The sequence below is a fragment of the Anoplopoma fimbria genome, chromosome 4 (genome assembly GCF_027596085.1).
Source record: "Anoplopoma fimbria isolate UVic2021 breed Golden Eagle Sablefish chromosome 4, Afim_UVic_2022, whole genome shotgun sequence".
Lineage (NCBI taxonomy): Eukaryota > Metazoa > Chordata > Actinopteri > Perciformes > Anoplopomatidae > Anoplopoma > Anoplopoma fimbria.
In genome coordinates this window covers 6,526,042-6,543,188 of record NC_072452.1, presented here as the reverse complement: position 1 = coordinate 6,543,188, position 17,147 = coordinate 6,526,042, and positions in this window count along the sequence as shown.

Sequence of the window (17,147 nt, the reverse complement as noted above, 5' to 3'; positions counted from 1 at the left end):
CGAGGAAACCCAATCAAGTGTGTGTGTGTGTGTGTGTGTGTGTGTGCGGTCAGGGTCCACGGGCAGGTGTGGAAGTCAGTGATCTTCCGTGTCTATCCTTGCAATCCAGTCAGACAGCGCAGGTGTTCCCTCAACACTCAAGCTCTCACACTCTGATCTCAGGCCTGCTGTTTGTCAGCTGGGGATATGACTTAGCAGCAGCAGCAGGAGGAGGAGGAGGAGGGTGGAAATATAGCCGGCTTTGTTGTCTGCCCCCAATTATCAGAGAGCATAATTTCTATATTTAGAAGGCTGCGTTGGAGAAGACAGGGGAGTTGCCGAGTAGCTCACCTGTTGCTCCAAAGCCGAGGCCACTTCTAAGAGTGTGTTTGCGCAGGGACGGTTGTCTGCAGCTTTGTGTCATTTGAATCCTGCAACTATTGATTTCAGGCTCTTTGTTGTTTGTTTATTCCTTAGTAAATTGCTGTGCGCACAAATTATGAGCTGCATGTGTGTTTATAGGGATTACAGCAGAAGTGTAAGTATAGCGTTATCCACTTGATACTTTTGGGCTTTCATCCGAGTCCAGAGAGAGAGAGAGAGGCATTCTGGTCCAATCTACAGCCAGGGGTCCAAAATATCATTCAACCTTAATGCTCTACGGCCCGGAAAACTAAATCATCTTCCACACTTGCTGCATTGTACTCGGGTTGAGATCAATCGTTTTTAGTGTCAAAGCTGAGAGGATTTCTCGCAAGCGGCAATTAGAGCAGCATACCTGATTTACTGACACTCGGCATCACAAGCTGTCAGCTCTGGTGGAAAACATGCTCCTCTGTTTGGGTCACCCTGGAGACGTTGGTAGAAAACAACAAGGTTTAGGTGTTCTGGGAACAAAAAGAAAAGAAGAAGAAGAAGCCGGGGCACTGTTTAATCTCTCAGTTCAAACAAAGCACACATAGTGAACAACACTGAGGTGTGTTTGAGGCCCTGCCAGAGACCGACTGACATTTTGTTTAACTTAAGGGATCTGACCACTCAGTTCCTGGAGGAGACATCTGAAGCATCTATTACAGAACAAAGAGACAGGAGGCAAATTGTAAATGACTGAAGTCATAGAAGTCAAACTGTGATATACTACATAGGTATTTGACAGTGTTTTGTTTCAAATTGAGTATATTTTTTATCCTCTAACAGTGAAGTTCTTGGTCGATAAACAAGAAAACATTTACATTCTATATTCTTATTTGTATTAAATGTATTCAAAAATACCATAACAAAAAGATTATACTCTGGTTGAAAAAGCTGAAATCTACTCAAGAACGAAACTTAAGTACTACTTAAGAGGTATTGCACTTAAGAATTCCCCTTTTGTGTTACTTTATTTCACGTTTCAGAGAGAACATGACAAGTACAGATCCTAGTTACTTTGAAGTGCAAGTATTTATTGATGAATTTAATATGCGTAGAGTCTCCAAAGACGATTGAGGTGAGTTCAAGGATATACAAAACAAACCAGAGTGTTTTTTCCACCAATAGCAGAATGATATTGTGTTGAACTTTTTGAGCTTTACTTAGCGCTGACACAGTGTAAGACTACATTACACATATTCATTTAATCCATTGTTAATATAAGAATATTGATACCTGCGCCTTTAATGCATCTGTGATAGTATTACTAATATTTAATATGTGATAATATAACAATCTGAAAGGTCACTTCTGTATATTGAGAATTTTTTACTTATGATAGTTCATAGCATTTTTCTGATGATACAAATTTTCAAACTTTGATTGCTGGAGTTATTTTTGTTTTAGTTTTGTTTGTTTTTTACCACTGATAAAGGGAATCCAAGTATATATACACCAAGAAGAAATAAGCATTGTCTACATTGCAGGAACCATTTCTCTTCCAAAAAAAGGAACCCAACGTATAAAACATTATTTTAGGAAATCTCACCCCCCACCCCAGGCCCTCACATCTGCTGACCAAACCAATGTGTGAGTCCCCCCGGAGCAACCGTGTCACCCCTTCCTCTGGCCCATGTGTCCACATTACAGAGTCACAAATTAGGTCTTGACATTTGGGCGCTATAATTGCCCCCTGAAAAGCATGAGGCATCAATTAGGCTCTCAGCACCATGACAGGTTATCCCTACAGGACATAAACGCCCTGCTGGACTGCTGGGCCGGACTGCCCCGCCAGAGACACAAACAACACACACACAAATCTCTTTGTTTTAGATAACTAGGCAAAGAAAGGCCATAAAACTGCCAAACGTTTCTATAAATAGTTTGACATTCTTACATGTGTGGAGGCCATGCTGGAGGAGTGGCAGTAGGTCTCTTATAACACCATGGATCCCTTTGATTTCCCGACTCTGGTGCTGTCTGACAGTTTCTGCTCCCATAGGGTGTGGAGATCTTTAGGGTCAGAAAAAAGGTCAATTGGTTCATTTCCATAGCTTCTACTTTAAACATTCTTGTAGGCTTTGGAAGCAATTCAATCAGCAGTGAAAACACTATTTAGCGGCCTGGAATTACCAGCCGTCGTTAGCGATGCAGCGTACTCATAAACAAGATTGATGTATCCCACAGAGAAAAGCAACATAAACTGTCTGCAGCTAGACAATACTTTGAGATATGAGTTGGATATTTTTCAGGGCTGAAAGGTAATAACACTTAATGGATATAATATTCACTAAGCTAAAAAAACATTATGAAAATGTTGTTGGAGTGACAAGCACTTGCAATTATATATTTATTTTTGTTTCGGTTGAATGTAATGGGGAGAAGACAGACGGATTTACATATTGGCGTTTAATATATTGGCTTTATAAAAGACAAATAGACAACATCATTTATGTACACAAACAAATGTGAAATGTGATCAAAAACCAAATGGGACTTGGAAAATGCATCATGAAAAACATGCTCATTAACCATTTAATTTAAGTCCATATTTTAGGATCCCCATTAGCCTCTTCCATGAAGAAGATATTTCTTCTTGGGTCCACACAACACATACACATATACACATGTGTACATACAAAAGACGGTGATGTCACAATTTGATTCAATAATTGTATTGATAAGAAACCAGTCGGAATCCCCTGCCTATAGAAGAAATAGCCAAAGAGACACAAGTCAGTTGTGCAACAAATGAAAGACAAGCTGCCATCAGCAAAGTAACACTAACACCAACTATCATATTCCAGCACATTAATGCAGCTTGCAGCCCTCCTATGGCCACTAAATATTATATAAAATATATGCAATTGATCAATTCATAAATAGTTATCTTAACTGATACCCTTAAAAACCAGTAAAACAGGAAATATATCTGAAATTATATATTAAATATTTCAAAACAAACAATTTAAATGACACAGAGTGAGGAGCTGTCCTTAAAAAACGATGCATGAAAAACAAGCATTCTTCTCTTCATCAACAGATTACCTCACTGTGTGAAGTCAGTGTGTCCTGATAGATCATACTGAGTGTAATTGTCTATTTTGACCATGGGAGCTGCAAGCAGCCAAAGTAAAGAGTCCAGCTATGTGTAATGCTCACTGTCTGGTTGAAGAGCGCGATAGAGGAAGACTGTACTCTCACTGCCTACTGGTGAAAGTGGAAATGTGCTTTGTTGCCCCTCAGTCAGGCGGAAAATTGCAAACCCATTTGTCATTGTGTGCCAAGATGCAGAGGTCAGTCAATGGATTCCTTCATGACAAGCTTATGGAATCGAATGTTTTTCCACGGCCTCACCCTTTCACACCTGCACCTCCAGGTAAAATAACAAAACAAGGGGAGAAAGAGAGAAAAGAGGGCTTAGAGCGAGCGACTTAAAGACATGGGAGGGAAAAACGATACGCAAGAAGAATTTACCGTGAAACCTTGCACGTCTATTGCCCATTTCAGCTCATTTGAACCCAATATACGTTTAGCTCACAGTGGCAGATGAAATGCCAGGTTTTGGCAAATGTCCAAAACCTGCAAAATGCCACAAATTATTCCTGTCTGTGACCACAGAACATTCTTACAGGCATGAAAAGGATGTTGTTTGTTATTCTCTCATTCAAAACAGCAACTGCTTGATTTGAGGTAATAACAGGAGCACTTGGGAAAACTTTTCCACAGCTTGATTGACTGCTTAATCCTGCAGAGAGGCTTCGAGCATGCAGCGGTGTTTCCCACAAATCTGATGCATGTGGAACATCAAAGACAGTTGCCAAAACTGATTCAGCTTTCAAATCAGTCACTCATTGTAATAGCTTTTAGTGTGTCTCAGTGTGAGCACTGTGCGCCAAACAAATGATGTAGTAATGTCTGCAGGAGATCAATAGAGATCAATAGTCAAGACAAATAGGCCTTGTTTTAATTGTTTTTCTGCTTGAGAGCAGCTTAATGTGAAACTAGGCTGAAGTCAAATAAATAACAATTTATGCTGGAAGGATTTGCAATTTGGTTGTGATGCGATTTTGTTGTTTGAGATTACTGCAGCAATTTCATTTACATGGTTACGGTAAATATATGAATGTCTTCAGGGTTTAAAGCAAGACTATGTCACTTTTTTTGCAGAACGGCGCCCACTGATGCCACAAGACGTGATAAAGGCACATTTCATTTCCCTTCATTTCAAGTTTCTTTAAATAAACCATTATTCATCAACAAAATGAATGGGAACACAACATGGAGCTAATTTCAGTGGGTGGAATTATGAATCCCAATGCCTTTCTTGGCAAGACCTGCCCTGCGTAGCTGCTTGAGTCAGAGACTATTGGTTAAGGTTGGGCCGTTGACCTTGAGTAGTTAGGGTCTTGATAGCTCGTTGGACGGGGTATATGACTTGAATAAATCAGGCTACTGGTACCTTGGCAAGAAGGAATGCCTGGCAAATACCAGTGCTTGAATGGTACGCAGGGCCTGCCTTGCCAAGAAAAGCAGTTGGAATCATAATAACTCTATTAGTGCTGAGTAAGACGAAGCAACTTAGCTTTGCTGCCAATGTATCCCAGTGGTAAACTACTGTACTGCAACAAAAACTTTCTCTGTGGCCAAAAAAACATTTTCCTCCACAGAGAGCCAATGCGACACCAGAATTTCCAGAAGTAAATAAACCGGCATTTAGAATCTCTCTGATGTTTGTTATAACGCATATCAGATATTAAAATCCAAGTCAACATGTGGTCGACAGCATGTTTTACTCCATATTTTCAATTTTGACATGCAAGGTCATTTTTATACACATTCCACCATTATTTTAACAATCTGATACCGTTGTTATTCAATATTTCAGTTTTTTCTTGTCTTTATATGTGCTAAATTGATTGAGGGATATTCTCCACACGGATTTTAAACAGGGCTTTGCCATACTGTACATTAATCTGTGACTCTTACATAGGTACATCGTATAAATCACAGGGCTAAACATTACAAGCCCCGGCGAGTTAAGAGGCACAAATGATCCAAGAGTGCCGCTTGAGTCCCAGTTGTTTTGGAGAACAGAAAGGAGTCTGAGACAACCACTTCAGAGAAATCAGTATGACTCAATAGGGTAATCTGTTACATTTCAAATCTCTGCATTCAACCAGTAATCACTTATACATTAAGTATGTTTGTGATTATGTAAAAGGTGGAAAGTGCATTCAGACAGTTTACACAGATGTCATGATGATTGTAACCTTGTAGCACATTTAAAATAGACATTTATCAAATGAAAAGAGATATGATTGACTTTTCAGTGAATGAGTTCTCACTGTGATCTCTGGTAGTGTTCACAGTGTAAAATGTTGTGGGGAACTTCAAACAGGCGTTGCTGCAGAGATCAGATCCTCCTCCACAGTAATAACCTTAAGTGCTTCTGGAAGAAGGAAATCCCCTGGCCAGGAAAAACACATCACTCTACTACAGAGGCAGCTCACAAGACTATATACCACAAATAAAATCTGGAGAGAACTTCTTATAACCCAATCTATATCAGTCAAAATCACTCCAAACCTCCTGCTTATGGCAGCTAGTTTCTTCCAGATTATCACAGATTCAGAGGTTAATCAGTTGCGCCTCAAACAGGCCTTTATCTTCCCAAAGCCTGCATTTCACCCAGTATCAAAGACATGAAAAACCAGAGCAAAAAGCTGCAGAAGGTGATAAGTTGAGAGAGTCATGAAAGACTTGAAGAAGATACACCCTTCAAAAGAAACTTTTGTACAAATACTTTTCATTTTATAAGCATGCAATGCCGTTCCTATAATGTAGTTAACACAGTTTTAAGGTCACTTTTATGGATATTGAAAGTTTTTCACAGTGTTTGAGCAAATACAATCGCATAGTTGAGAGCAACTTCAGTCTCTAATTATAAGACAATTAATAAGTAATATAGACAAAGAGTCTACAGTCGTGGTAGCAGCTCTGTCAAGTTGTACTGATGCACAGCAGTGCTTTGAGCTACATGCTAAAATTAGCTTGCATGCTCATGTGTTGACCAGCATGCATTAGCAGGAAAAAGAGTATCATTTTGAGAGAGGAAACTGAATTTAATGTCTCACCACATTTCAGGACTAAATCTGCAAATGTGAGATTTAATAAAAGTGATTTCCCTAGTAGAAGGCAAGCATCAACTAGCTTAGCCTCCCGAGAGGAATCATAATGGTGATGAACTGTAGAGTAGCCTAGATAAAGGCTAAAGGGATCCTCAAGAATATTTGAGAAAAATCTTCACCCTCCAGTAATTGGTATAACAAGATCAGCAGTTGTTGGACACTGGGGGTTATCAAAGACACTTTCTCCTCCTCTTCCTCCTGCTCAGCAGGCATGCATACCTCTCCACGTCCCAGTAACTTATCGTCATACAGATCTGGACAAGAATAGAGTAGCTGCACACACAGGAAATATCATATTCAAGCTTTCTAGAGTTTCACCTGTGCGTCCACAAGTTCATTTCCCCTGCCTCGACCAAGAAGATGTTATTATTGTCTGCTCCAGTGGGCAGAAATTAGACTTCAAAGTCTCAAGTCCCGGCAGAATAGTTTAGGGAGTCGTTCAAATGTTCCAGTGTATGAGTGGAGGGCCATATTATTCACACACTAATGTTTGCTGTCTTTCTGTCTGGTTGACTCTGCTCCTTCACCAACCCAGGTGTGATTTTTATTGAATTGAAACTTATCTGTAAGGTGATCAGAAACCTTTTGCCTGCTAGGTAGGTCAGGTCTCTGTGTTATGAAACCAAAAACAATGTTGGGACAAAGAAACACACGGCATGATTTGATTGTGAAAAGAAAATAGAAGTTTCAGGATTCAGAAGTAAAATATGCATCAAATATTTGACTTGTTCAGCTTCTGTCTTGGCTCATGCGGCCAAACAGAAAAATGAATTGTAGTTACCTTTTAAGAGAAATAAGCCGGGACAAGCTTCTCTCAGATAGTTGACACCCTCTCCTGCTCGGGAGGATCAAAGTGCCTCTCTGTGCACATTAGGAAAATACAGGGGACTCATTTCAAGCGCTCAAAGTGCCACATCGATGCTTAGCCGCACATTCCCCCTGTCAGAGGCAAACAAAGACAGTTTTCTGGGAGGAGAAAGGCATGCCGTTTCCTCAACATGCCTCACCTGTGGTGACCAATCACAATAGCAGTTACAATCCCGGGCCCTGAAGGAAGATAGGTGAGGGTTTATGTTGTCATTGGTGGATGTTTTACAATCGGGTGTAATACATCTCGCTGTTAATGTTTATTTTCACAGGGACCACCTCATTCCTTTGGTCTGACCCAGAAGGATGCAGAGTGTAATCATAACAGCATTGATAGGAGCCAGTTTAGATGTCTGCAGAGCGGCAGACGTTACACATTCATTCAGCTTCTGCTGTGTCAACAAGCAAGCTGTCATTCTGAGAACTGGAAATGTTATAAGGATTGTAAGCATGCACATGCATTTATTAAAGTAAAACACAAGCAGTGCAGACACTACAGTTCTTAGAAATAGTTTATTTTCATAGTGATGTTTAAAAGGACTGTGTGGAATAGAGGTTGTTTTTAATGATAGTGAAGGTGCAGCCAAAGGGGAACTTTTGTGCCAGGCTCCCAAGGACAGTGAGAAGTGGCTGTACTGAGAAGCCCATAATGTGTCCTTTTATCCATCATCGTTGGTGCACCTGAATAGAAAAATGTTGAAACGTCAGTACACCCAAATTACGCTTAAAAAAAGAGAAATGCTCACATACCTCTGTGGTATCAGCCATGCAGATATTTCTGGTTTTATTGATTCAGTGGCAGAAGTAGTATTCCAAAGCTTAACTTAAGTAGCACTACCACTGTCCAAAAATAGTCCATTACATGCTAAAATTCTCCATATTTACAGTAAGATTATCCACATAATATGTTTAATATTGGATGTAATGTATTCATTGTGCAGAGTTGCCCCTTTATGAGTTCTATGACAATGCCTTATATTTGTTATTGTATTTTCTGTATATAATCTTGTAACCTAAGATGAATGTAGTGGAGTAAAAAGTGCTAATTTGATTTCCGAATAAGAGTAGAAGTATAAAGCAGTTGTACCTTAAAATTACTCTTATTTTTAATATTGGGTTTTTTTGGGGCCATTTGGGGGCAGTGCAACAGGCTGTAAACAAAACATTCCAGACATATCGTCACCTCATGTAGCTGTACGATTAACAATTTAGCAAACCATTTCTTTTTTACACATCCATGTGCTACCTGGTTGACTCAGGTTGTGAGATATTCAAGTCTGAGATTTCAGCCTCCTCGACATACAGGTGAGCAGAGTTTCATTCGTGTTGCTCACAGCCTTGAAAAATGTTTCAACAGCAATGTGTTTTTTCAGAATCAATGCCGCGGTTACTTTGAAATATCTATTTTGTACAAAGTAGTTTCAATGAAAACTTTTGACAGTTTGATCTTTTATTAACACTGTAAGCACCACGAACAAAATGTCATTCATTTCCATTATCAGGGAGGTTCCACATATCTCTCATGATATGTGGAGGTAAGACTTATTAGCTATAAAAAATAGATTGATTTACCAAAAGGAACTGCAGCACTCCTGTTAGAAAACAGATAAAGTAAGATTAGCCAGCTTTGAAGAAAAGCTGTTTTAAGGGTGAAGACGGGGAGAGTAAATCAGCTGGTGCTGCAGCTCAGGACCTCACTGCAACTCACAAATCTCAGCCTGGGAGGCCCCGAGTTCCAGCCTGGCACAGAAACTCAGGGCCTCCTGGAATCAGCTGAAATCAGATCGATAATAAAACATTACTGATAGCCCCAAGCTATGAGCTGTCAAGGGACCATTTAATGGAGAATATGCACCAGTATATGGTTGTGATGGATACGACAACCCAACAGCCAATGCAGTCGATCATTTAGGGGGGCAGACGTCAGCACAGTCTTTTTGAAATTTATTTTTACGTCCGAACAGCAGTAACATGCAAAAGTGTTGTTTATTATCTGCATCATGAAGGCTTCTCCCTGCCGTGATGTTGTAGGGAAGAAAAGAGGAAAAGAAAAAAGCTGATGACAGGGTACTTTCATGTTACTTATCGTGACACCCTATCAGAGCGATCTAGATGGGCCAGACAAAGTACCACCACGTCCCGTAGCTTTGAGCCGAATCTTGTCTGTTTCATCATATCTCCCCACCTTTAGTCCTCTCGGAGATGGGAGGTTGGTGGTCCACGCATTTGGACCACAGTGAAAATAGAGGGGGGAGTCTGAATGAAAGATAAGCAGTCTTATTCAAGAGGAGGCATCTTTGTTTTATGAAGGACTAACAAATATGGAGCTGGATGAAAAGAGAGAGAAGAAAAGCTCTGATAAACTACACACACATCGTCTCACGCAACACTTCTTAGGAGGAGATAGCGTGCTCATCTCTTAAATGTCCCTAAAGCTGGAAGAGGGTGCATTTGCAGATGAACACAACAAGATTTAAGAGGAAACATCCACACGCTGTTGCATTTTCTGGTGTGCAATTCTGCATAAGAAATAAAAAAAAATTAAAAATGTATAATAACATTATGAGAGGCACACAAATACTTCAGCAGTTGACGCATCAGTGTCAGCAAATCTCTAATATGATGTTGTTAGCATGTGCTGTGATGATGCCTCCAGACATCACTAGATAAGTATCAGCCACAGATATGGAAACATTAACGTGAGAGAGGTTGCAGGCCTTCCCTGAGAGGAGTACAAACCTGAAAATCCTCATCTTAAAAAAATATATTTGATATCCGCATCTTCTGTGACGTACTTATCAAGGAAAACAACTGCTAACTGCTAACATGCTCACAGAGACAATGCTTAAATGCTTATGTCAAACAAAAATTCTGCAACCTTGTATGTAGATGTCCAATCAGTGTTGATGGTATTCGTAGTCAATTAAAGCATAAATTCCTCAGTGCATACTATTGACAGAGAAATAAGTATTTTTTTCTCGCTCGCAGAACTGTGCCGACAATGCATACATGTACCAGGATGCATTGTGAGCCCGGAGTGTCCATATCCTCTTGCATGGGTCATGCAGCCGCATCCTCAGAATTTTTTAGGCTGTATATTCTGGCTTGAATAAATACAGCTGAATGACCAAGTCAGGCAAAACACAGTAAAATGTGTGTCCATAACATTATTTGCACTTATATTTTGGATGCCATTTTTCTGTTGGAAACGTAGCTAGTTTTCAGTACAAGCAAAAAGTACAAGGACGTTCTGTTCGAGTGGCATTTACCATGTTCACCTGCTTAGTTTAGTGTGCTGATGTTAAAGGAAATGTCTTTTGTTTGCCATCCCTAGAGCGTCAGTGCTATCTGGTCAGCGACTGATCAGTGGGCCACCTCTGTACCGTTCACTGTGCTGTTAATAATGAGTGCCAGCACAGAGAAGAGAAGAGTGCTGGTATTTGGCAGTGAAGGTATGTAATTTCCTCTTTTATCGTAGCTCTTGTTCGGTACTTGTTCCTGCATGGAGCCACAACGGGAAACCCCAACTTCCCAAGACAGAGAACACTCTGCTCATCTGCTCCAGCGCTGCCAGGTGTCAGCTTGTGAAGCCTCAATAAAAAATGTTCCATGCTCGTAATGTGTGAGTGAGAAGTCTCGAAATATTTTGAATGCTTGCTTGATTTGTTTGTTCCTTCTTAGATTAGAGTCAATTCTAGAAGAACATCAGTTTCTGATTATAGATTGTGTCCTGTGGTGGTAAATTTAGAACCATTTGGGAAATGTGCATCAAGGTACCTGTTATTTTTAACCCACCCTTTATCTCCACTTCACCGTTAAATATGACACGACTATTGTAAATTAAACGATAATACAAAATGAAACACAACTGCAAATGAGACTAATTTTAGACCTTTCTTAAGTGTGCTCTACATTGTTTGAAAGGCTTGGCTTCGGACGCTGCACTTCCCAGTGGAATTCTTACACGGTAGAGATAAGTACAGACTGCTCCATTCGTCAGTGCAGGGGGCCCCTTAAGGGCCCGGAGAATCTGATGTCCACACACTCTCTCCTGCACTCTGACATTTTCTCAGCAGTATGAGGTTACATACGAGGAAAAAAAAAACATCTACATCATCTAGCCTCTTTTTCTGCGGACAAAACGGCCTCCCACTCCTGTTTCTGGTGACACCAGGACAAAATGTCAAAAGTTCCCAAAAGGTTGCCAGCAAAACAAAGTATTCTCTAAATGAGAATGGACAGGAGCTAGTATTTTTAGATGACCTGTGTATCAGTTGCTATTTTTATCTGCAGCTTCTGTTTGGTACCATGACCTGTGACCTGTGAGGTTCTTACCGAATTTTAGAAAGGGGCAAAGAGCATAAAGTGTACTGAAGTACATCCCCGGGATTACAAGCGTTCCAGGGTGAGAGTTTGTAACCTGCGGTAGCTGCAGGCTAGCAGGGTCACAGCCCACCCAAGGGGGAGGGAAGACAGGGTCACAAAGGCTGAGGAGGATGCATGTTCCCAGACACAAGGTAGACAGCTCCAGAGCCCAAACACAAAACACAGGAAGGCCCCGGCAGACACACAGGCAAGGCTTGATTCCTGATACTTTTCTGTTAAACCCCAAATTAACAAATTGGCAAAAAATGTGGCTAATAGATGAAGCCAATAGAGACCCGATTTCAGATCAGATCACGCTGACAATTAATTGCACTTTGAATCTAAAGATATCTCTAAGCAGTGCAGCAAAGGTTACAATTTGGACGGCGCAATCAAAGAGAATGACAATACACTCTCGCATACTTGATTGCAGCGGGGTCCCTCAGGAGGAAAAGGTTATACAATCTCTGAAAAGGCTGCCATTGTTCATCATCTCCAGCAAAATGACTTCGTAAAATTGAGAGGAAGAAAGGCAAACCACTGGACCAATGTGATAGCAGCCCATGAAAGTGGAGAGCACTGATGCATGAGTGAAAAGCGCCTTATGTCAAATATAATTGTCCTGCCCTGAAAAGCAAGCTAGCGATGTCTGATTTGATTCCCTCCTGTTTGGCTCAAGTTACTTCCTGTCTGCTTTAAGCATGTTTGCCGAGACAATCAGCTCCTGGAGAGATTTGGGGATGTTCCGATGTCTTTGTCCGCCAAAGAGCTTTATTTAATGACCTCTCATTTCCTGTTCTTTATTTCTTTGTTTGAAGTCAAATGTCTTTTTTCACGTTTTTTTCACGTTTTTGGAAATACACTATTTACTTTCATGCCGAGATATACCCGGAAAGATCAATACCACTCTCATATTTGTACAGTGAATATACCACCAGCCGGTAAACTTACAGCCAGCCTCACTCTCTGAGGGTAACAAAATCGGTCTAACGACATCTCTAAAGCTCACCAATTAAAACATTAGATCTTAATTGTATAATCTGTACAGAATCAAAGTATAAAAACCACATACTGTGGTTTTATGGGGGTTATATGCAGTGGTATTAGCTGTGCGTAGTTACTTCCTGAAAACTTTGGTTATTTAACTTTTTTAACCAAATAAACAAGAAATGATTTGTTACTGTAATTTGTGAACTTGCAGTGTGAACTCAAAATATTAACTGTAGGTACAGAAGTATGCAATGTTAAGACCAAGCACAAGTTCTACAGCCGTGCTAGCAGCTCTGTGAGCCTGTACTTAGCAAAGTGGTGCTTTGAGCTAAATGCTGTTGTCAGTTTACTTACATGTTCATGTTAGCTTACTAACATGTTAGCATGTTAACATATGCTAATTAGCACCAAGAGCAAAGTACAGCTGAGGTTGATGTGGATGTAATTTGTTTTGCAGGGGTTTGTTCAAAAATCTTTTGGACCAATGGACATTTTGACCTTATGATGGCACTTGATAAAAAAGTCAAGGTGAGTAAGATTCATCCCCTGGGGACTACAAATGTCTCTACAAAATTTAATGACAATCTCAATAGTTTTTAAGTTATTTGAGTTTGGACAGAAGCAATAGTGCTAGCCTGGCCAAAAAATAAATGAACTAGTCATATATAACATATACATTCATTATATACCTGTATTGAATTGTCATAGAGCTAAGGAACCTTGTGCCCAAAATAAGACTAAAACAAATCAAAAAAAAATTTGGGGGGGGGTTAACATATGGAAATTACAATTACATCCTCCATGACTGGAGAAACCAGCTGTTAAGTCATGATGGAGGAGGTGGATGTCCTCTGCACACCCGCCATTCTCCATCCTGCTTCTGTCTGCTGTCCTGAGTTCTTGGCTCCGTGCTGAGATGTCTGCAGTGGCCCTTCTCCTGGCTTTTCTTTTGCCCGTTGCTACCGGCTTGGAAGCATGTCCAGCTGTCCCATCATTCTGTCAGCGCTGCTGTCTCCCTCAGCCCCAGATTAAAAACGGCAAAGGGGCCGCCAGGAAAAGTGGCTCGCCCCGTCTCTCAGGACTTATGTCAAAAATGTTTCAGTCCTCAGGTAATTTGCTACAGTCTGGGATCCTTTCACTATTACTTCAAAGAGCCAAGCAAAGAGAGGGAAAGAGAGAGAAATGAAAGGGAGGAAAAATTATATTTAGTTGTGGGTAGTGACAGATCTACATTCTTGAGTATTGACATGCGATCTGAGTGAGGAGTCCTCCTCTACTAGGGATGCTGACTGAGTCTGCAGCGGTCCTTAAATCTGACTCATAGAAAGCACTGTGTCCATGCACTGTCCAAGATCAAGCTTAGTTAAACAAACTGACTCAACCTCAAAATAATTCACAGTCATTTCATTAGACAGTTTATTAGACAGAAAAACAGATTGGACAGTTTATCATCTGGTTATTCACATTTGACACATTACAAGTTACTAAGGAAAGTGTGCATAATGTTATACATGATTGTATATGTACTACCACACGTGAATCTAAATCATTTCCTTTCGCTTCACAAATATAAGGCGTCACACTGAATGTAAACACTTTTCCTTGAATTGTAATCCAACCCACGGCACCTTGTCTTAATCTGGAAGTAGGTTAAAGTGTCTGAATTAGTTTTAAATGGTCTTGGATCTGTGCACTTATGTAAATGTTGGCAAGAGAAGTTATTTCCACCCTCTGTGTAAGATAACCCTGTGCTATTGGACTTAAATACAAACTGGTTAAGACCTGTGGAATAAGGAAAGGAGACCAGAAATGTCAGTTAAATTTAACTTTGAGAATCTCAGAGGAAATTTAGATTTATTAGGTTAGATTGTCACGGTAAAAAGAACTACTGAATCAAGGTACACCAGAAGTATTTAGTTTAGGTGAATCGAGTCAGACATGAAGTGAGAGGTCTGAGGAGCACCTGTCCTGGGCACTCTTGCTCTTTGTTTGTATGCTTTCAAGGTGCACAGGTTTTTTCTTTGGTTTTTTTTAAATGCACCTACACAAAGGTATAAACAGATTCTCCGCAGGCCATGACAAACCCCTGACATCTCCATAGCACAACGTCTTTAGCTTTTCCAAATCAGGAATGCATGGGTACATTCATGGCAAACAAAAACAGTGATTAAAGAGGGTAACAGGATCAGCTCTAATCAGCGTGTCCTGAAAAAACGCCAAGAAGCGTTTTCAACCATTGTCAGGTCACATCAAGGGGCGATCTCTTAACCTATTAATTATGTGCCTTGCCGCAGCAATCGTCTTCTCCGGCGTGAGCGACCTTCTCTGCTCTCATATGTCTGTGCAGAATGATCAAAACACAGAGAGACAGTGTGGTGGTGAATCAAGCTCCCAGTGATGTGCCTGCCCTCTCATTTTTCTGACAAGGAACAATGGCCACCTCATAGCTAATGGCATAGAGAGAGATTCTTCAGTGCAAAGACGAGTAGAGAGGGGGGGGAAAGATAACCATTATCCAAAGACATGTTCTATCATGTGATGAATTCTGTTAACTAAAGCCAACCTTTTGATGCCGCCCTGCTGAAGATATTCAGAGTTTGTCTTAAAGTTTTGGTTATCAGATTTAGTTTGGGTTGAGCATCGAGAGACAGAAGAAGAGAGAAGAATGATGATCATACATTTGGGCTTATCACTGATGGAATAGCTCAATGGCATCCTCTATTTGGCCCAAATGACAATGATGCTGCATGACACGACTTTGTCAATGCTGCCCTCTGTTGGTCATAAACTAAACATCTTAACCTCTGAACTCATTTCAAACTCAGAACCTGCGATGTGGATGGTAATACGATTTAGTTTATTACTGACTTTGCTTATAATTTCACAGCTGGCACACAAAGTTACACACAAAGACTAGAAAGACTAGAATAAATAAAAAAAAGAATACATCTAATTATTTATTCATGTTTCTATTTATATAGTCAGTCTTGTAGACAATGAACAATGAACAGAAACTAATTTGTAAGCACAAAATAAAGCTTGGGTTTGTAGAGAATAATGTGCAAAAGATGAGAATGGGGTGCACAAAGCACAATAGCAGTCAAAATGTTGTAGAGCACATTCTCCACAGTTAAAATGCTAATGGCTTGCTAATGAATATTTGTTTTCTCAGCCTAATTTATCTCCACCCGCTCTATAGAACAGTGTGACAGGTGTTCCAGTTATGCAGCGACTGTATAGACCTTATGAGCTACTCAAGTTGTTTGTAAGGGGCTTATTGATGAACAGGAGGTGATTGTAAATCCTGAGGCAGTTGGTTGGTCTTCATAATATTATAGTAATCCATGTGAAATATAGGGTTAATGGAACCAAAGATTGTCTATAAATACATTTAGTCTTTCCAAACTAACTCTGCTACAACCCCATATTTTAGAAGTGTAACGATAGCATGTTGTTCCCAAGGGGAGCACAAATGCTTGCTTATTTATTTGTACCACATTAGTTGCTAATGTGGTACAAATAAAAACCCAATGGAGAGTCCTAACTGCGGTCAATTTCATTTCTGCTGGACATCCCTTCTCTTGGTATGAAACGCCACATAAGTAGTCACATAAGTAGTCTTATATTTATGACTGCTTCCATATGCCAACCGTATAGTATGTTCTATTATCAGGATCCCAGCTGTGAGGGAGACAGTGTCCGGCCAGTTAAAGTAGGTGTTTGAAACTGTTCTTTGCCAAGTTAGTAGTTGTCAGCCATTGTGAGGAGATAGTAGAACCCCATACTTAGCTGTGTAGTGCAGATACTTTTCATTATTAGATTGTTGTCTAGTTTGTCCAACCTACTTTGGTGCATACTGTATCATTGTAATAATGTTGTAAAATGATTGTTAATGCTTAGTTAATCGCTAGCTAACGCTAATTGCTAAGATAGCTACTATCTTTGGTTAGTGGAACAGCTATAGCCTTGTGATGCATTAAAGGTGCATTGCAACAATGTTGATTTCTACCTTGAAGTTGCAACCATGGTTAAAAAGTCATAGTCTAGTATGAGGAAAAAAGTCATGGTATAATATGTTGATGAATTTGTTATTAAGTTATTGGAAAACGTTGTCGTATAGTACGTCGGGAAAAAGTCACAAAAAAATGAATTGTATAGAAGGTTGAAAAAATCATGAAATTCATAGTACAGTACATAAAAAAAGTCATAATATAGTATGTTGAAAAACGTCATAAAAAAAGCCATAGTATGATTTTTTTACAGAATTCATAAAAAAGTTAGCGTATAGTATGTCAAAAAAGTCAAACAAAAGTCAATGAATAGTATGACAAAAAAAGTAATCAT